We start from the raw sequence: 16,274 nt of genomic DNA on the forward strand, positions 1-16,274 counted from the left end.
ATTATGGATTGTCATTTGCTCTGCCACTTTCCTGCTGTGTCACTGAGTCAGGCAGCAGATTATCAGTCAGACAGCAGAGAGATAATGTCAGCTCTCTGCTTCCTGGCTGCCTGCCCAGTCAGGGAGGAACTGCACTGCAGGGATGCAGGGCGGCCAGAGATGATGTCATCTCTATGCTCCCCGCCTGTCAGCTCCCTGATTGGCCAGCCCACTCTCTCACCAGCGAACTGGCCACTCTCATCCGCCTCCCACGGATCCTCTGACCGCCCGCTCTCACTCACTGAGCCGCCTGTGGACCACCCGCGGAGCCGCGGACTACCCGCGGAGCCGCCCGCGGACCACCCGCGGAGCCGCCCGCGGACCACCCGCGGAGCCGCGGACTACCCGCGGAGCCGCCCGCGGACCACCCGCGGAGCCGCGGACTACCCGCGGAGCCGCCCGCGGACCACCCGCGGACCTCCCGCATGTGTTGCTATGGCGGTAGTTCCGCCACTGACTGTCACTGGTAGATTGTTGTCCGGGAGCTTAAAAATCTCTGCACAGAGTGTGAAAGTCACACCAACAACCTGTATTTTTGCACCTGCAGAAAAGAGAAAGTAATGCAAGCCTGCCATCATAGCTGGTCATTTATGTTTACACACTGCCAGATAAACCGCACCAGTCTAAAAATGATAACAGAAAACTAGGGTAGAGCAAATTTATGTCAGCCATTTGCCACTTGGACCTTGAATAACCCACAAATTATTATTATTAGTAGTATACAGGATTTATATAGAGCCAGCAGTTTGCGCCTCGCGTTACAACATATGGGGGGGGGGGGCAGACAATACAGTACAAATCAATACAGGAGGGATCAGAGGGCCCTGTTCATTAGAGTTTACAATCTAGTAATCTAGAAGGGAGAGTCAAGTAGAACAAAAGGTAATAACTGTGGGGGGTGATCAGATGGAGAATATGAAAATACAGTTGTTAGGTGTGGGTAGGATAGGCTTCTCTGAAGAGTAGGGTTGTCAGGGATCGTCCAAAAGCTAATAAAGTAGGAGATAATCGGACAGATTGGGGTAAGGAGTTCCATAGGATTGGAGAGGCTTTGGAAAAGTCCTGGAGGCGAGCATGGGAGGAGGTGATGAGGGAGCTAGACAGCAAGAGGTCTTGAAAACATGCATTGTGTCAGATGATGGTAAGATGGGATGATGAAAGTATTTGAGATGATGCTATCAGATAAAGGATATAGGTCCAAACCCAAATGCAATTCCAAGCTGAGCACACCTGATACACCCCGATTTATTTGAAGGTGTGGGTGTAGCGGTGACATCAGAGCTTCAAACTAATAAGGAAAGTAGTAAATCAGTAAAAGGGACATCTATCCTGCCTCCATTCAGACTGGGAACATGGGGGGTTAATGATCTGCTACTAGGACACAAACTACAAGGTACATTGCTCCTGGCACTGGAAGCCTGGTAGTTCCTGAAACAGTGAAAATACTAGTTTCCCTGGCTTCATTAAAAAATATCATCTACACGAAAGGATCTTCAGCACAATCAGTCCTTCCTTAGCTGGAAAAAAAAAATGACTAAAAGAATATTTGAAGTTTTGAGAAGTGTGAGGAAGGATGAGAAACTGTTACGCCCCGTGCACACGAGAGGATTTTCCGTCTGAAAAACGTGGATGTTTTTTTCCGACGGAATTCCGCTCAAGCTTGTCTTGCATACACACGGTCACACAAGTTCTCGGAAATTTCGACCATCAAGAACGTGGTGACATACAACACTACGACGAGCCAAGAAAACGTTCAATGATTCCGAGAATGCGTGAAATTGTTTCAGAGCATGCATAGGAATTTTGCGCGTCGGTATTTGTACAGACAATCAGAATTTCCAATCTGAACTTTTTACGAACGAAAAATTGAGAACATGCTTTCAATCTTTTGCTGGCCGAAATTCTGCCAGCAAAAGTCAGATGGAGCATGCACACGATCGCATTTTCCGACCAAAAGCTCTCATCGGACCTTTGCTGGCGGAATTTCCAATTGGGTGTACGGGGCATTAGGTATTACTGCTGTCCAGGACCCTGTTAGAGATATTTGCCCTCATGTTCTGTCCCTGGGACAATCCTATTACTACACAGGAAGTTAAAGAAATGGCAAAGCAAAGTAAAAATTTACGATTTAGGTCAAGTAGGCGAAATGCTAAACAATCTGCCAGCTTTTTCTTGTCCGTTTCCCTGTGTCAGGTTGTCCCCAGAACAAAGAGTGAAGGGGTTCTAACTATTCTTCAAACTATTCAAAAAAGATGATAGAGAAAGTCTCACTACCTGAGACTGTGGCACCCACCAAATAGACCAGAAATAGGGACATCTGTACAATAATTAAAAAGTAAGGAAAAATGAGAACACAGACAGCAGTGAAAAGTTGATAGGGGTTCTAACCCTTATCCCTCTATCTCAAAATTAAAACAAATTTGTCTGTATTTAGGCTTCAACAACCTCCAAGCAACAGACCTTACCTAAGCCCAAATATAACCTCTACTTTGCATGCTCACCTCATCCTAAGCAAGAATCCTATGGACCGAAACTACCTGGCAATAATCCCAGCAGCAGAACAAGCCGATGTCTGCAATGCAGGACCATTCTTCATTAAAAGTTAATTTTTTTTAATGAAAAGTTTATCTAAACAAATATATTATGTATTGCAAAGAAAACCCTGGCACTGTTCAAGCATGGTGTATGGCTCCTGGCCAGGGCTGTAGAAAAGTCTTGCGATATGCCTGATCTGAATTCTCAATGTAACTTCTTTCCTCCCGAGCCCCCTCGCTAAGGTCAAAATGTGTAAATCAGGTATTATTGTGTTTTTTTTTTTTTTTGGTCAGGAAGGAATACACAGTTATCAAACACCGAAAACTCCGCAACTGAATCCATAGATCAGTTGCAATCTCGTCTGTAAATTATGTATTATTTTTATGCTTAAAGAGAACATGCTACTTGTAAGTTTTCTACTAATCCATGGAGTACACAGTAGCTATTGCCTTGTGTACTTAAAGCTGAACTCCAACTTTTGCAACACTTTACATAGTTTGGGCCAGCTTGGCTCAAACTAACTATGTCCCTCACTAACATGTGAGGCCACTGGGTATAAACTGTATGTAGCTGAGGTTACATATAGCATACCATACTGTGTTCAAGCCGAGACTTCCTGTCTCATACCTGTTAATAAGGATGAGCTCAGGTGTGTTCGCAAACAGCACGTGCAGAGCCCGCCAGGAAGTCGGCACTATGGAGTGCTAATCACAACTTCACAAGCAGCGAGACATTGTCCTGATGCACGGCTGCAGAGATCAAGAAATGTCTCACTGCCTGTGATTAGCGCTGTGCAGTGCCGACTTTCTGGCGGGCTCTACACGTGCCGTTTACGAACACGCCTGAGCTCAACCTTACCTGTTAACACACTAGAGTCCATCTGATCAGCGCTCAGCCAATCAGAGAAAGTGAAGTATTCTATCAATCTTCCTCTGATTAGACCCCAGAAACACGTCGGATCGAGCCTGTTGTTTCCATTGCGTTACTATTTCTGTTACACAAGCACTACTTGTTCTACCTAAATGTGAGTGTTTCCATTTACCTTTTCTAAATAAATTTCCTGTTAAGTTGATTCACACTATGTGTGATTTTTATTTAATTTATGGCCATACAACTGTGAATCCATGCTATGGACTATATCTCTGAAGTTCCGATTCTTGAGACCTGTGTCTCTCTGAAGAAAATTGGGATTACTAACTTTCGGTGTCCAAAAATACACACACGTTGACGTTCCAACTCTTGGTGCATTGTCACCGCAAAGCTCTGATGACTCATTAGGCATATGCCATATTGAGTCCATACATTCTGGTAAGCCTCAGTTTTATCGGTGGTGGACCCCTTTTTCACTCTTCACGCATTATTATGCTTGAACCTGGATGGTGATATCCAGTTCATCGAAACACTTTATTAACACGTTTCTGTCACTAAAACTTTTTTTATTGTTTTGGACTATAGTTTATGGTTTATAACCACTTCTTTAAGTGTGGACTTCAAAACATTGTTTTCAGTGTGGACTTTTAAAATGTGGATAACTTTTCACTTTATATTTATCTGTACATAGGAAGACAATAGGCTCCATAGAGTTGGGCTTTATGGCAGAGTGGCCAGAAGAAAGCCATTACTTTCAGCAAAAAACAAAATGGCATGTTTTGAGTTTGCGAAAAGTCATGTGGGAGACTCCCACTGTATGGAGGAAGGTGCTCTGGTCTGAGGAGACTAAAATGTAACTTTTTGGCCAAAGAAAACGCTATATCTGGTGCAACCCCAACACATCACATCACCCAAAGTACAACATCCCCACAGTGAAACATGGTGGTGGCAGCATCATGCTGTGGGGATGTTTGTCAGCAGTCGGGACTGGGAAACTGGTCAGAGTTGAGGGAAAGATGGATGGTGCTAAATACCGGGATATTCTTGAGCAAAACCTGTACCACTCTGTGTGTGATTTAAGGCTAGGACGGAGGTTCACCTTCCAGCAGGACAATGACCCCAAACACACTGCTAAAGCAGCACTTGAGTGATTTAAGGGGAAACATGTAAATGTGTTGGAATGGCCTAGTCAAAGCCCAGACCTCAACCCAATAGAAAATCTTTGGTCAGACTTAACGATTGCTGTTCACAAGCGTAAACAATCCAACTTGAAGGAGCTAGAGCAGTTCTGCAAGGAGGAATTGGCAAATATCCCAGTGGTAAGATGTGGCACGCTCATAGAGACTTATCGAAAGACTTGGAGCTGCGATAGCCGCAAAAGGTGGCTCTACAAAGTACTGACTTTAGGGGGTGAATAGTTATGCACATTGACGTGTTCTGTTATTTGTTTCCTATTTGTTGTTTGCTTCACAATCAAAAAAATAAAAATCTTGAAAGTTGTGGGCATGTTCTGTAAATTAAAAGATGCAAATCCTCAAACAATCCATGTTAATTCCAGGTTGAGAGGCAACAAAACATGAAAAATGCCAAGGGGGTGAATACTTTTGCAAGGCACTGTATATGCTTGTATACACAACTATACCCATATGCACATTTATGCGATTGTACGCACGTGTATGCAAGGTCTTTACGGAACATAACGTTTTTACTCAGAATTATTCTGCCAGCAATATCCTGTTTTTAAGCATTAGTAAAAGTATTCCTCTTGTATTGTAACTGTACTACTTGCCCTAACATTGTATATTGCTGCGCAACCTGTTGGCGTTCTATAAATCCTGTATAATAATAATAATAATTACGTCCATGTGCAAGATGTCTGAGATTAAGGAATAACAGCCTAAGATACCTTGAGCAGTAAAACCTGATGTGTGATCAAATCCGCCCCCTTTCTGCCCTTTCAAAAGATCAACGTGAGCTATCTACTTTACCAGTGGATACTGTGATTTCATAGACGAATGTCAATTCAATCTAAACTATATGAATAGGATTCAAAACCACAAAACGATATTTTTCATTGTTGGTTCCTCCAGATTTACTGCCCATCTACTGTCCCTGGATGCAGAAAAAGTGACAGCTGGGTCACCTGTAAATACCGCGGCAGGAAGTTGCTTGTAACTTATATGATTGATCATAAACTTCCCTGAACGTCTAAGACGTTTTACAGCTTACAGCACATTTGGAGTCTAGGGAGATATATAAACATTTCTCCAGCAACTCTTTTCTCAGAACCATACCAATGACACTGAACCCTCGTACACACGATCGATTGTTGGCCAACTGAGCGTCAGACTTTTGTCCCAAGGGCGTGTGCCAGGAACTTGTCTTGCATACTAATGGAACACAATTGTGGGCCAACAAACACGAACGTAGTGACGTACTACGTCGAAATTCAGCTCTTGAGCGCCACCCATTGGGCACCTTTTGCTAATGTCGTGTTTGGTGAGCACTGATTCCGAGCATGCGTGTTTGTACTTTGGACTTTTCTGTGACGGATTTGTAGACACATGATACGAAAATCTGACAACAGACCGTTCTCCGCCAAAAACTTACTAGCCTGCCATCCAACATTTGTTGGCCGAAAGTTGGACAACAATTGTCTGAAGGAGCTTACTAACGGTTGGATTTTAGGCAAACAGTCTGTCATCACACAGTTCCCTGACGAAAATCCAATCATGTGTACGAGGCTTTAGTCTTTTACTGTCAAACATTTACAAAGGATAGGGTACAAAACCCTATACGTATCCTGATAGCCTAAAGCACAAGTTATCCTCTGCAATAATTAAAGTGTACTTATGCTGTAAAGTAAAAAAAATAAAAATAAAAAATGAAAAACAATCAAATAGAGGACCATCTTATAATCTGCTGGTATTTAACCGCTTCCTGGCCAGATATACTGCGGCAGAAGGGCACGTATAGGCAGAATCATGTACCTGTACGTTGCCCTTCAAGAGGCGGGTTGTGGGCGTGCGCCCACCGGGAGCTTTGTGACCGTGATCGCGGGTCCTGCAAACTCTATGTCTGCGGGGATACCCGCGATCGTCTCACGGAGAGGAAGGATGGGGAAATGCTAATGTAAACAAGCATCTCCCCGTTCTGCCTAGTGACAGGACACCGATCACAGCTCCCTGTAATCAGGAGTGATGATCAGTGTTATGTCACACACACCCCCACAGTTAGAATCACTCCCTGGGACACACTTAACCCCTACAGCGCCACCTAGTGGTTAACCTCTTCACTGCCAGTGACATTTACACAGTAATCAATGCATTTTTTTTTGTAACGAGCACCCCATACACATACACACACACACACACACACACACACACACACACACATATATACATATACATACTAAATTATCAGAAGTATTGGGACACCTGCCTTTACGCACACATGAACTTTAATGACATCCCAATCTTAGTCTCTAGGGTTCAATATTGAGACCCTTTGCAGCTATAACAGCTTCAACTCTTCTGGGAAGGATGTCCACAAGGTATAGTTGTGTGTCTATGGGAATGTTTGACCATTCTTCCAGAAGCGCATTTGTGAGGTCAGGTACTGATGTTGGGTGAAAAGGCTTGGCTCGCAGTCTCCACTCTAATATGAAGGTCAGTCAAGTTCCTCCACCCCAAACTCGCTCATCCATGTCTTTATGGACCTTGCTTTGAGCACTGGTCCAAATCATTTGTTGGAGGAGGGATGGTGGTGTGGGGTTGTTTCTCAGGAGTTGGGCTTGGCCCCTCAGCGTCGAGTTATGACAGCTGGTCTCTGCAAGCAGTGACATTACATTACAGTTTCACGCACTGAGCGGCTCTTACATGCCTCCATTACTGCGCAATTGGAAACGGTCTCACAGGCAGCTCCCTATACAGTCTCTTGCAGCATTTTACAGCCGATCTCGGGACACACATTAGTGCGCACGCCTATGCTGCTAGATTTGTTAGCTGAGGCTTGGCATTGCTAAGTCTGGTCTAAAAGGAACCCCAAAAATCACAAATTCTCCAAATGAGCGTTTTCATATTGTGTCCTGAATTTGTTTCCCTGCATAATCTAGTATCATCAAGAAGCACCGAAACTGAATTCTTACATTTCAGCTTCAATATCAAAAAGCTTTAAAAAGTATTTGCCTGAGGACAGAACCCTGGGGCACACCACTCACAACCTCAGACCATCTGGGGAATGAGTAATTTATCTCTGCTCTCTCTTTACATAACCAGTTTCCCACCCATGTACCAATAGACTTTGCAATAGGTTACAAATTAAACTTTTATGAGGGTACGGTGTTGAATGCTTTAGCAAATTCCAGTCAGTCTAGGTCTACTGGCCTTCTTGTAAACTTCAACTTACAACATTAAAAGGTTGATCTGAAAAGAACGCTCTTAGATCCATGCGGATTCTTCCTTTGGATACCTTTTGCCCTGGTTCACACTATAAATTGCATGTGAATCGCACAGGAACCACACAGCATTCTTGTGCAATTCAAATGTGATTCAGTGTGGTGCGATTTAAACCCATGCATTTTGAATGGGATCAAATCGCACCAAAGAAGTGCAGGCATCTTTTTTGAAACTGCATAGAATGGTCATTTTGTACCATGCATTTTGCAATCCTTTTGGGGTGTTGTTAACTCTGTATTGACAACCGCAGCGTATCAAAAACACAGTGCAATTTCAATGTGCAGGGATTGCTGCGTCTCCCGCACTGCATATATGTGAACCTAGGCTTATCACTGACAAATTCTTGAAGATACAGTAGTTCATCATTCCCTCAAAAACTTTACATACTATTGGAGTTAGGCTCACTGCTCTGTAGTTTCCTGGTAAACATCTCAACACTTTTTTTGACATCAGTACTACATTTGCTCTATGCTAACATTCTGAGGTCTTTAAAGGGGTTGTAAAGATTTGTTTTTATTTTCTAAATAGCTTCCTTTAAGCTAGTGCATTGTTGGTTCACTTACCCTTTCCTTCGATTTCCCTTCTAAATGTTTTTTTTCTTTGTTTTCTTTGTCTGAATTTCTCACTTTCTGTTCCTCCTCAGTAAACTGTTCAGTAAGCTGTTCTGGCTGACTAAACACCGCTCGGATGATGGTGTGAAGTTTACTGAGGAGAAACAGGAAGTGAGAAATTCAGACAAAGAAAAAAAAAATTAGAAGGGAAATCGAAGGAAAGGGTAAGTGAACCAACAATGCACTAGCTTAAAGGAACCTATGTAGCAAATAAAAAACAAAGCTTTACAACCCCTTTAATGGTTATACTCATGCTATACATACTGGAGTAGAAATGGTCACTGAAACCTGTTTTTTTTTTTTTGCTTTTCCATTCACGTTGTATGGTCATGTGACCGCCATGTGACCCTGTACAGGATTATATGGAATAGTGTCTGTATTGGCCACTGGCTACACACTTTCCTTGTTACTCTGCTGGAAAAGTTAGTAACATATGGTATAAACAGTTTTGAAAAGCCAATAATTTCTGTATGCAGTAGCTTCCAGCGACAATCTTGGTCCAGGATCAGGATTTAAAAGTAATCACCTGTCGCTTTGAAGCAAAATTAAGTCTTGCATTTGCAAGTATTATAGGTTTCTGTGCCTGCACAGATCTAAACTAAAAGCAGAATAGCCTCATACTCAACACTTGCCCCTTGCTGTGGCTCAAACCCACAGGTAACAAAAATCTATGCAGGCCTCTACTTCCCATTCTGTAGGTTGGTAGAGCTTAAAGAGGAGGGCCACCTTAAAAAAAAAAATATATATATATATACAAATACTGCAGCTGCTGACTTTTAATAAATGGACACTTACCTGTCCTAGGGTGCCCGCGATGTTGGCAGCAGATGACGAGTAATCGCTCATCTCTCGGCTGCCCCCACCGCCATCCTATGTCTGGGAATCAGGAAGTGAAGCATTGCGGCTTCACTGCCCGATTCCCTACTGCGCATGCGCTTTGTGCGTCTTCACTGGTCCCCGTTGTGTTCTGGGAACTGTGTGCTTCCCAAAACACAACGGCGGGGGGGGGGGGGGGGGGAGCAGGCATCTGCGGCTAGCTATTCCCAGAAGTGGGTGCAGATACCTGGATTATACAGGTCTCTCTATGGACCCGGCTCACACATGTCCGCTGCTGCTCTGGTGAGAATTGCAGAGGAGCCGTTTGCATCTGAAATCAGATCTGAAAACGGTGAATAGAGACTGCTGTGAGCCGCTGCATTGTCATGAACCCAACCTCAAAAACAAGTGAGCAGCGGCTGCACTATTGTTTACCTTGAAAGGGTTCCTTCTAAGAGTGGTAAAGATCCCAGGATGGGTGTCGCCAATGTTATATTTATTAGTAGTCCAAATAGCATAAAGAAGGTAAAGCAGTAATATGGAGTCTAAAAATCTGCAGACTGAAATATAGCTGGCCAGACTGTTCGCATCAGCAGGAATCGGCCGAAATTTGAACCATGTATGGACAGGCTTAATGCGCCAAAGTTGATCGATCAACTTGGGCACAACTAACCTGCCAGATTTTACGTGCTGTTACAGCCGCTAGCAATAATCACTGTGTTGTGTGTCCCCCCCCCCACCCCCCGGCAGGGAGAACACAATGGCTCAGTGGGAGGAGTTTGCCTGTCAATTTTTGCTTAGTCTATGGCCGGGCTAAAGGGCATCAAACATTATCAGAAAATCAGATGGAAAATGCCGCTATTGAAACGATTGTACGTTATTCTGATCGTTAGTGTACAGCTTTCGTCCGAAAATATCCTAAGACACAAACTTTTCTCATACGATATCAGATCTTATAATTTTCGTTTAAACAGTACACTTTTCATCCAAAAATACGATACATTATATCACTTCCGAAATTGTATTCTGTCATACGAGAATTTTAATACTTTAGTAACCTTTTGTTTTTTGATATGTAGACTAGCATGCAAACCCCCACCCCTCAAAAAAAAACTCAGACTATTATTTGTCTGATAATCTCATTGTGTGTATCAGGCTTAAAGCAGATTTAAAAGTGGCCTCCTCACTCCCTCTGGTGCCACATTTGGCCCCATTGGGGGGGAGCGGGTACCTGTTTTTGCCAGGTACCTGTTCGTCACCCCTCTTCCTTCCCCCACTGCCAGGCCATTCACAGCCCCCACCCCCAAGAGCAGATAGAAAAATCTGCTGGAGTGCCGACATTGCAGACTCTCTAGACAGGTAAGTGTTCTAATATTAAAAGTCAGCAGCTACAGTATTTGTGGAAAAGTACTATGTACATTACTTTATAAAGGATTTGCAATAAAAAAATAGTTCTTATGTGTGTTTATCTCTTTGGTCATAGTTATGCTTCACCACTGCATAAAAAAAACGAATTTAGTGCAACTTAGCGTTTTCTATGACCTCAAACCCTTTGTGATGTTTACCCTGGGAAAAAAAAAGCGGTTATGAGACCTGGTGATTAGCGCATAACTGTTAATTTAATCTATCCAGTGGGAACATGTTAATGAATCTTTGCCGCAATTCATATTCAGGACAAAGGCTGCTTTAGGCAAAAATATTATATTATTGCTCAATATAAATGGCTTTCACCTTTCATGGCAAAGAACGACATGTTCAACATGAAATTAGGAAAGTGCTCAGCTAAATCTATAATTTCCTCTTACTTATTCATTTTTCCTTTACATGAACATATTCCTTTCGGTCACAGAAAATATATATTTTTTTTTTAAGTTTTATGTGATATGTAAGCATTGAGTGATTTTTTTCTACAGAGACAAAGCGGGGCGAACAGGTTGGCAGTCGTGTGGCACTCATTAAAGCGAAACGAAACCCATCAATTCAACGGTTCCTCAAGAAAGTTACATTCAAGTAATACCGCAATTGTTAGCTATCACATTTGCTTGAGCTCACAACTGAACTGTCTAATCAAATGCCTAACTTAGGGATGCACCGATACCATTTTTTTTCCATTGAGTACGAGTATCAATACTTTGGGAACAGCACAAGACTATGATGCTAACATCAGCACAAGTCAGCACAAGACTATGTTAACATCATAGTCTTGTGCTGTTCCCTTCCCACGGTTATAGAGGTGCCTTTATAGCCTGTGTTGCCCTGAGCATCAGTGACTTTGAGAAGGCGCATGCACGCAAAACATGTCAGCCACGGTCGCTACGACAACAAGAAGCTTTACGATCCAGCCACATCTGAGATAACCTCCGTTCTTCCGGGTTCCCTGGTTCCGATTGATCTCGGCTTTCGGCATGAGGGCTTAGCATGCCCAGCGGCTGGACCTGTACCATCGAGGACTCTTTGCGGGACGCCACCACAGCTCCAGTAGCCAACCTGCCCAGCCGGCCACAGTGAGTTACACATACCCACATCTCGCAGCATATAGCGGACAGAATACATTGCAAGCAAACCCATTACCAGGAGCTTAGCCCTTCTTGATCACCATATCCTGCCTTATACCTCGGGCTGTTGGATCACATATTCGAGATTAGAACTTGAAGTCAACTCATGATGTTACCCCCTTGTCATCTGGTGGTATCGGATACAATTTATGTTAAAGTGCATCAATTCACACAATGATTTGTGTGTCATCACGACAATATTTGTTATGCTGACAGTCGTGTGTTTTTAGACTTAGCTTTTTAGAGCATTCAATGAACTTGCTTGAATTTATTAACTTGAACTATTTTTATATTGGTTTTATTTGAGCACTGCTATTGGTTTTTTTTTACCCTTTTGATCTAATACAGCCATGAGTCTTTTTGGGAAAGATGCAACAAGTTTTTCATACCTGGATTTGGGGATCCTCTGCCATTCCTCCTTGCAGATCCTTTCCAGTTCTGTAAAAATATTCACTAACAAGGCAAAAAAAAAAGGTTTTAATTGTTTATCGTTTATAAAATAGACATGAACAAAAAAAAGGCAGGAAATAATTATTAAATGGAGGAGAATAGGGATTTAATTAAGGCTGATTAGAGTAAATTATGCTTTAATAAGGGGTTAAACAGAGTAACATTTGTTCATCACTTTGATCTGCAGATGAAGAGACAGAAAGATACAAAAAGAAACAATGTTTCTTTTTAGTTTAGTGGATGAGCAATGTTGTTAATAAACATTACCGGATGCTTTTTTCAACAGGGGAGACCCGCTGACAACTTAAAGGACCAAGCCTTAAAATATTGGTTTCGGGTATACTTGTGCAAATACTCGGTATCGCCACCAATACCAATACTAGCCTAACTGATGTAACTGTGCAACACCATGGCAAATTCAGATCAAACAATTTAAGATGGAAGCTTTGTTGACTGTAAGAAATAGGAAGTTCCTCTTTAAGGGAATATTCCTTGGAATTCATAAAAGACTGGCGCAAATAGATTCTGCACAAGTGTCTCACAAGCATTCTAAAAGTGGCACTAGCGTGCCCCACATTCCTGTACCCGTGTAGAACTTCTACCTGAATTTGGCGCATACTGCTTTACTTTTAGAAAGCACGCGAGACACTTTTGCAAAATCTGTCTATATAATATTATAACTACCTGAATTTGGCTCACGAGTTGCTGTCAGAACCAAAACCAAACAAAAGCAATTACCATCAGAAAAGCAGCTTTATTGTGTCCGCCCCCACCCCCCCCCCCCCCTCACACTCTGTTGGGAAAAAATATGGAGGCAGCCAATACAGACCACCTTCTGCAAACATTAAACATTAGCTTTTTGGAGAATACTGAGCTAACTGATTAGAAACAAAATTTAAATGTAGCTGCCAGCACTATCAACAAACAATTCTGAACAAATATAGTATATAAAAAAGTGCAGCTCTAAAAAATAAATTAAATAAGAAATGTGAACTGCCTCCCAAAATCATAAATGGGCCAATAAAGTACCAAAATAATATGAATAACGTGTACCAAAAGAGTAAATATAGGAATTGAAATCAATACAGTGCAACTTCATAACATATATTGCATTAAATCATAAATATCAAAAGACCAAAGTGAAAAAATTCTGGTGCAACAGAAGTGACTAACTTCAGCTTCGGTTTTACCTTGGTTTGCGCAAAAGTTATAGCATCTACAAACTACGGGATAGATTTAGGGACTTTTATGCATTTCATTTTTTTTTACTGGTAATGGTGGCGATCTGCGATTTTTAGTGGGACTGCAAAATTGCGGCAGACAAATCTGACAATGAGTGACAATTTTTGGGGCACGAATACAGTGATCAGTGGTAAAATTGGCACCGATTACTGTATAAATGGCACTTGCAGGGAAGGGGTGAACATCAGGGGAGATCAAAGGGTTAAATGTACCCTAGGGAGGTGCTTACTATGTGGGGCAGTGTCACACTGAAGGAAAAGAAAGGCGTGATTCAGCTTAGCTGAATCACAAGATCTCTCTTTCCCTTCCTGACAGATCCACCGTTCGCCTTGTTTACACAGGCAGACAGCTAATCCATGTCTCCTGTGAATCGACGGCGGCCATCATGGCCTCTGGACCCACTGATTGGCTAAATTAATGAACTATTGATTGTGATTGGACACAGCGGGATTGACTCTTCTCGTCAGCCAGCCCCTTCTGGCTATTTAAACTGCCTGGTTCATTCATTCCGTGCCTTTGCCTTGGTCAAACCCATCTGGAAATTCTCTGCTGTGTTCCTGTTAAGACTCGCTGGCTGATATCCCTTCTGGTTCCTGATCCTGTTTGCCGCTTCCGACTACGCTGATCTCTGACTTCCTGATTTACTGGTTTGCTCTGACTACCCGCTTTGGGTACTAAACTGTTTTGACTATGTTTACTATTTGTACCATTTTTACCATTATATTAAAAGGTGTGATTTTTACTGCATTTTCTTTTTTCTGTCTGATTCATGGTTCCCGACTCCTCATCTGTGAGTATCCCCCACTAAAACTGAATATGCGCTTACCAGAGTGTTATGACAGCAAAGCATGTAAACGCCAAATAATGGGTATGGAAGTAGTTTAGAAAATCCCACGTCAACGCCTCATGCTGGTACAGGGTAGCCACTCACTCAGATGTAGGACACAATGGCCAGGATAGATTGTGAACCTGGCACGTTTCGTCTGCTAAGACATTATCTGGGGCACAATCTATCCTGGCCATTGTGTCCTACATGCTGCATATTTGATTTCTTATTTTTTAGCGCTGCACATTTTATATACTATATTAAACATTATCTGCCTGGATTCTTCTGCTCTCAACGTGTTGCGTCAGTGACTTAAATGTACTAAAGTCATTGGATCAGCATGACAGCCAGGCAACTCACATGTTTAAAAAGGAAAGGTCAGCAATAACATGCTATGCGTTTTCGCAGGTTCCAATTAAAATTAGATCCTGTCAAGAATATCTGACATAGCTCCACCTGTCCCATCTTCAAAACTAGGTCTATACTACTAAAAATTCAATGACTAAGCTCCTGCAGGTAATCTATAATTTGCTAGTAAGATGTGCCATATGTGATGGCCAGGGTATGTATACTGTTAGCCCTCTAGCGCGGAAAAAAAGGCTTGTTTTAAATAATGCACTATGCCCTCAATTAATATGTTCTGTTCAGCAAGAAGTAAACAGTAATAACTTGCAAAAAAGAAACAATGGGTTTAAAAAGGTCACAGGGTAATTATTTTATTCCCTCAAGAAAAAAATGTCAGTGCTTGTAGAAATGCAAACAATATTTTAGAGAAGTTGTGATAAGCAGCTTAAGGGAATACAAGATGCATTACCAAAGTTACCTACAACCCCGTCTCCATGCCGTCAGCATGTTGTTAAATCCCAGCAACTGTGTGGGATGACTTTTTGGGAATAAGAGACACGAGTGTTACCCATGTGATAAGCGTGCTTAGCGAAATCCCTTTGAATCAAAGTTTAAGAGGTTAAATTTTAACTCCATACCCTTACTCTCTGAACTTCACATGGAGTTGCATTGTAAACATTCTTACAATAATTGACATTTTATTTACAGGGCCAGAAGTGATGATCTGTCCCCAAAAGCCCAAGGCGCCTGAAGTGACGCAAAGCCAACAAAATCCATACATCCATGTATGTGACCTGACTGGTTTTTCGTTTGTAGTTCTAAATATTTTCTAAATCTGGTATTTTCTAAATACTTTAGTCATTAAAGCGGTGTTAAATCAAAAATGTAAGATATTACAGCTTATCAATCATTAGATGTGGTGGCCTCATCAGTTTTCTTTTCTTTGGCTTTTCCCCTGTTTTCACCTGCTGATCTGGCCAGTAACACCTCTCCTGTAGGAGACACAATGCTAAAGGAATGAGTACAGGAGGCACAGCACCATCATCAGTTTGGGGGGGGGTAAATGTATTAGCTAACTTTTTTCCTTTTGGGATTTTGCATGAATAAAAGATTTTTTTTTAATAAATAAAATAAAATTGTAATCACCCTGCCAGTGTTAAAGCGAAGTTCACCCAAAAGTGGGGGGGGGGGACGGACTGGATACCTGTCTTTGACAAAAAAGATGTATGCGGTCCAATGGAAACTCCCACGTCAGGCGGGAAAAGAGATCTACTGACTTTCATAGACGATTATTCCAGGTACACAATTACTTATCTGACGAAACACAAGAATGCAACATCAGAGAAACTTCAGGAGTTTGTTGCCATGTCTAGCAACAAATTCAAACCAGGAATAATATGCACCAGGAATAATTCAAACCAGGAATAATAATATGCACCGACAATGGTGGAGAATACATAAGCAAAGAAGTGGCCTCGTAACTCAAGAGACAAGGAATAGTACAAACCAGACAACTGCACCATACAAT

General features: G+C 42.1%; 1 long non-coding RNA gene across 1 annotated transcript in view; it reads right to left on the bottom strand.

Moving 5' to 3' along the window:
- The window catches only part of LOC143936005 (uncharacterized), a 356,680-nt gene that overhangs the window by 95,326 nt on the left and 245,080 nt on the right, over positions 1-16,274 (bottom strand). Inside the window, exon 3 of the long non-coding RNA XR_013263600.1 lies at positions 12,273-12,336. This is a non-coding gene — a long non-coding RNA (uncharacterized LOC143936005). The remainder of the gene's footprint in view (positions 1-12,272; positions 12,337-16,274) is intronic.

Source organism: Lithobates pipiens, unplaced genomic scaffold (genome assembly GCF_037356315.1).
Source record: "Lithobates pipiens isolate NorthernLeopardFrog02 unplaced genomic scaffold, aLitPip1_a1.2 Scaffold_28, whole genome shotgun sequence".
Taxonomy (NCBI): Eukaryota; Metazoa; Chordata; class Amphibia; order Anura; family Ranidae; genus Lithobates; species Lithobates pipiens.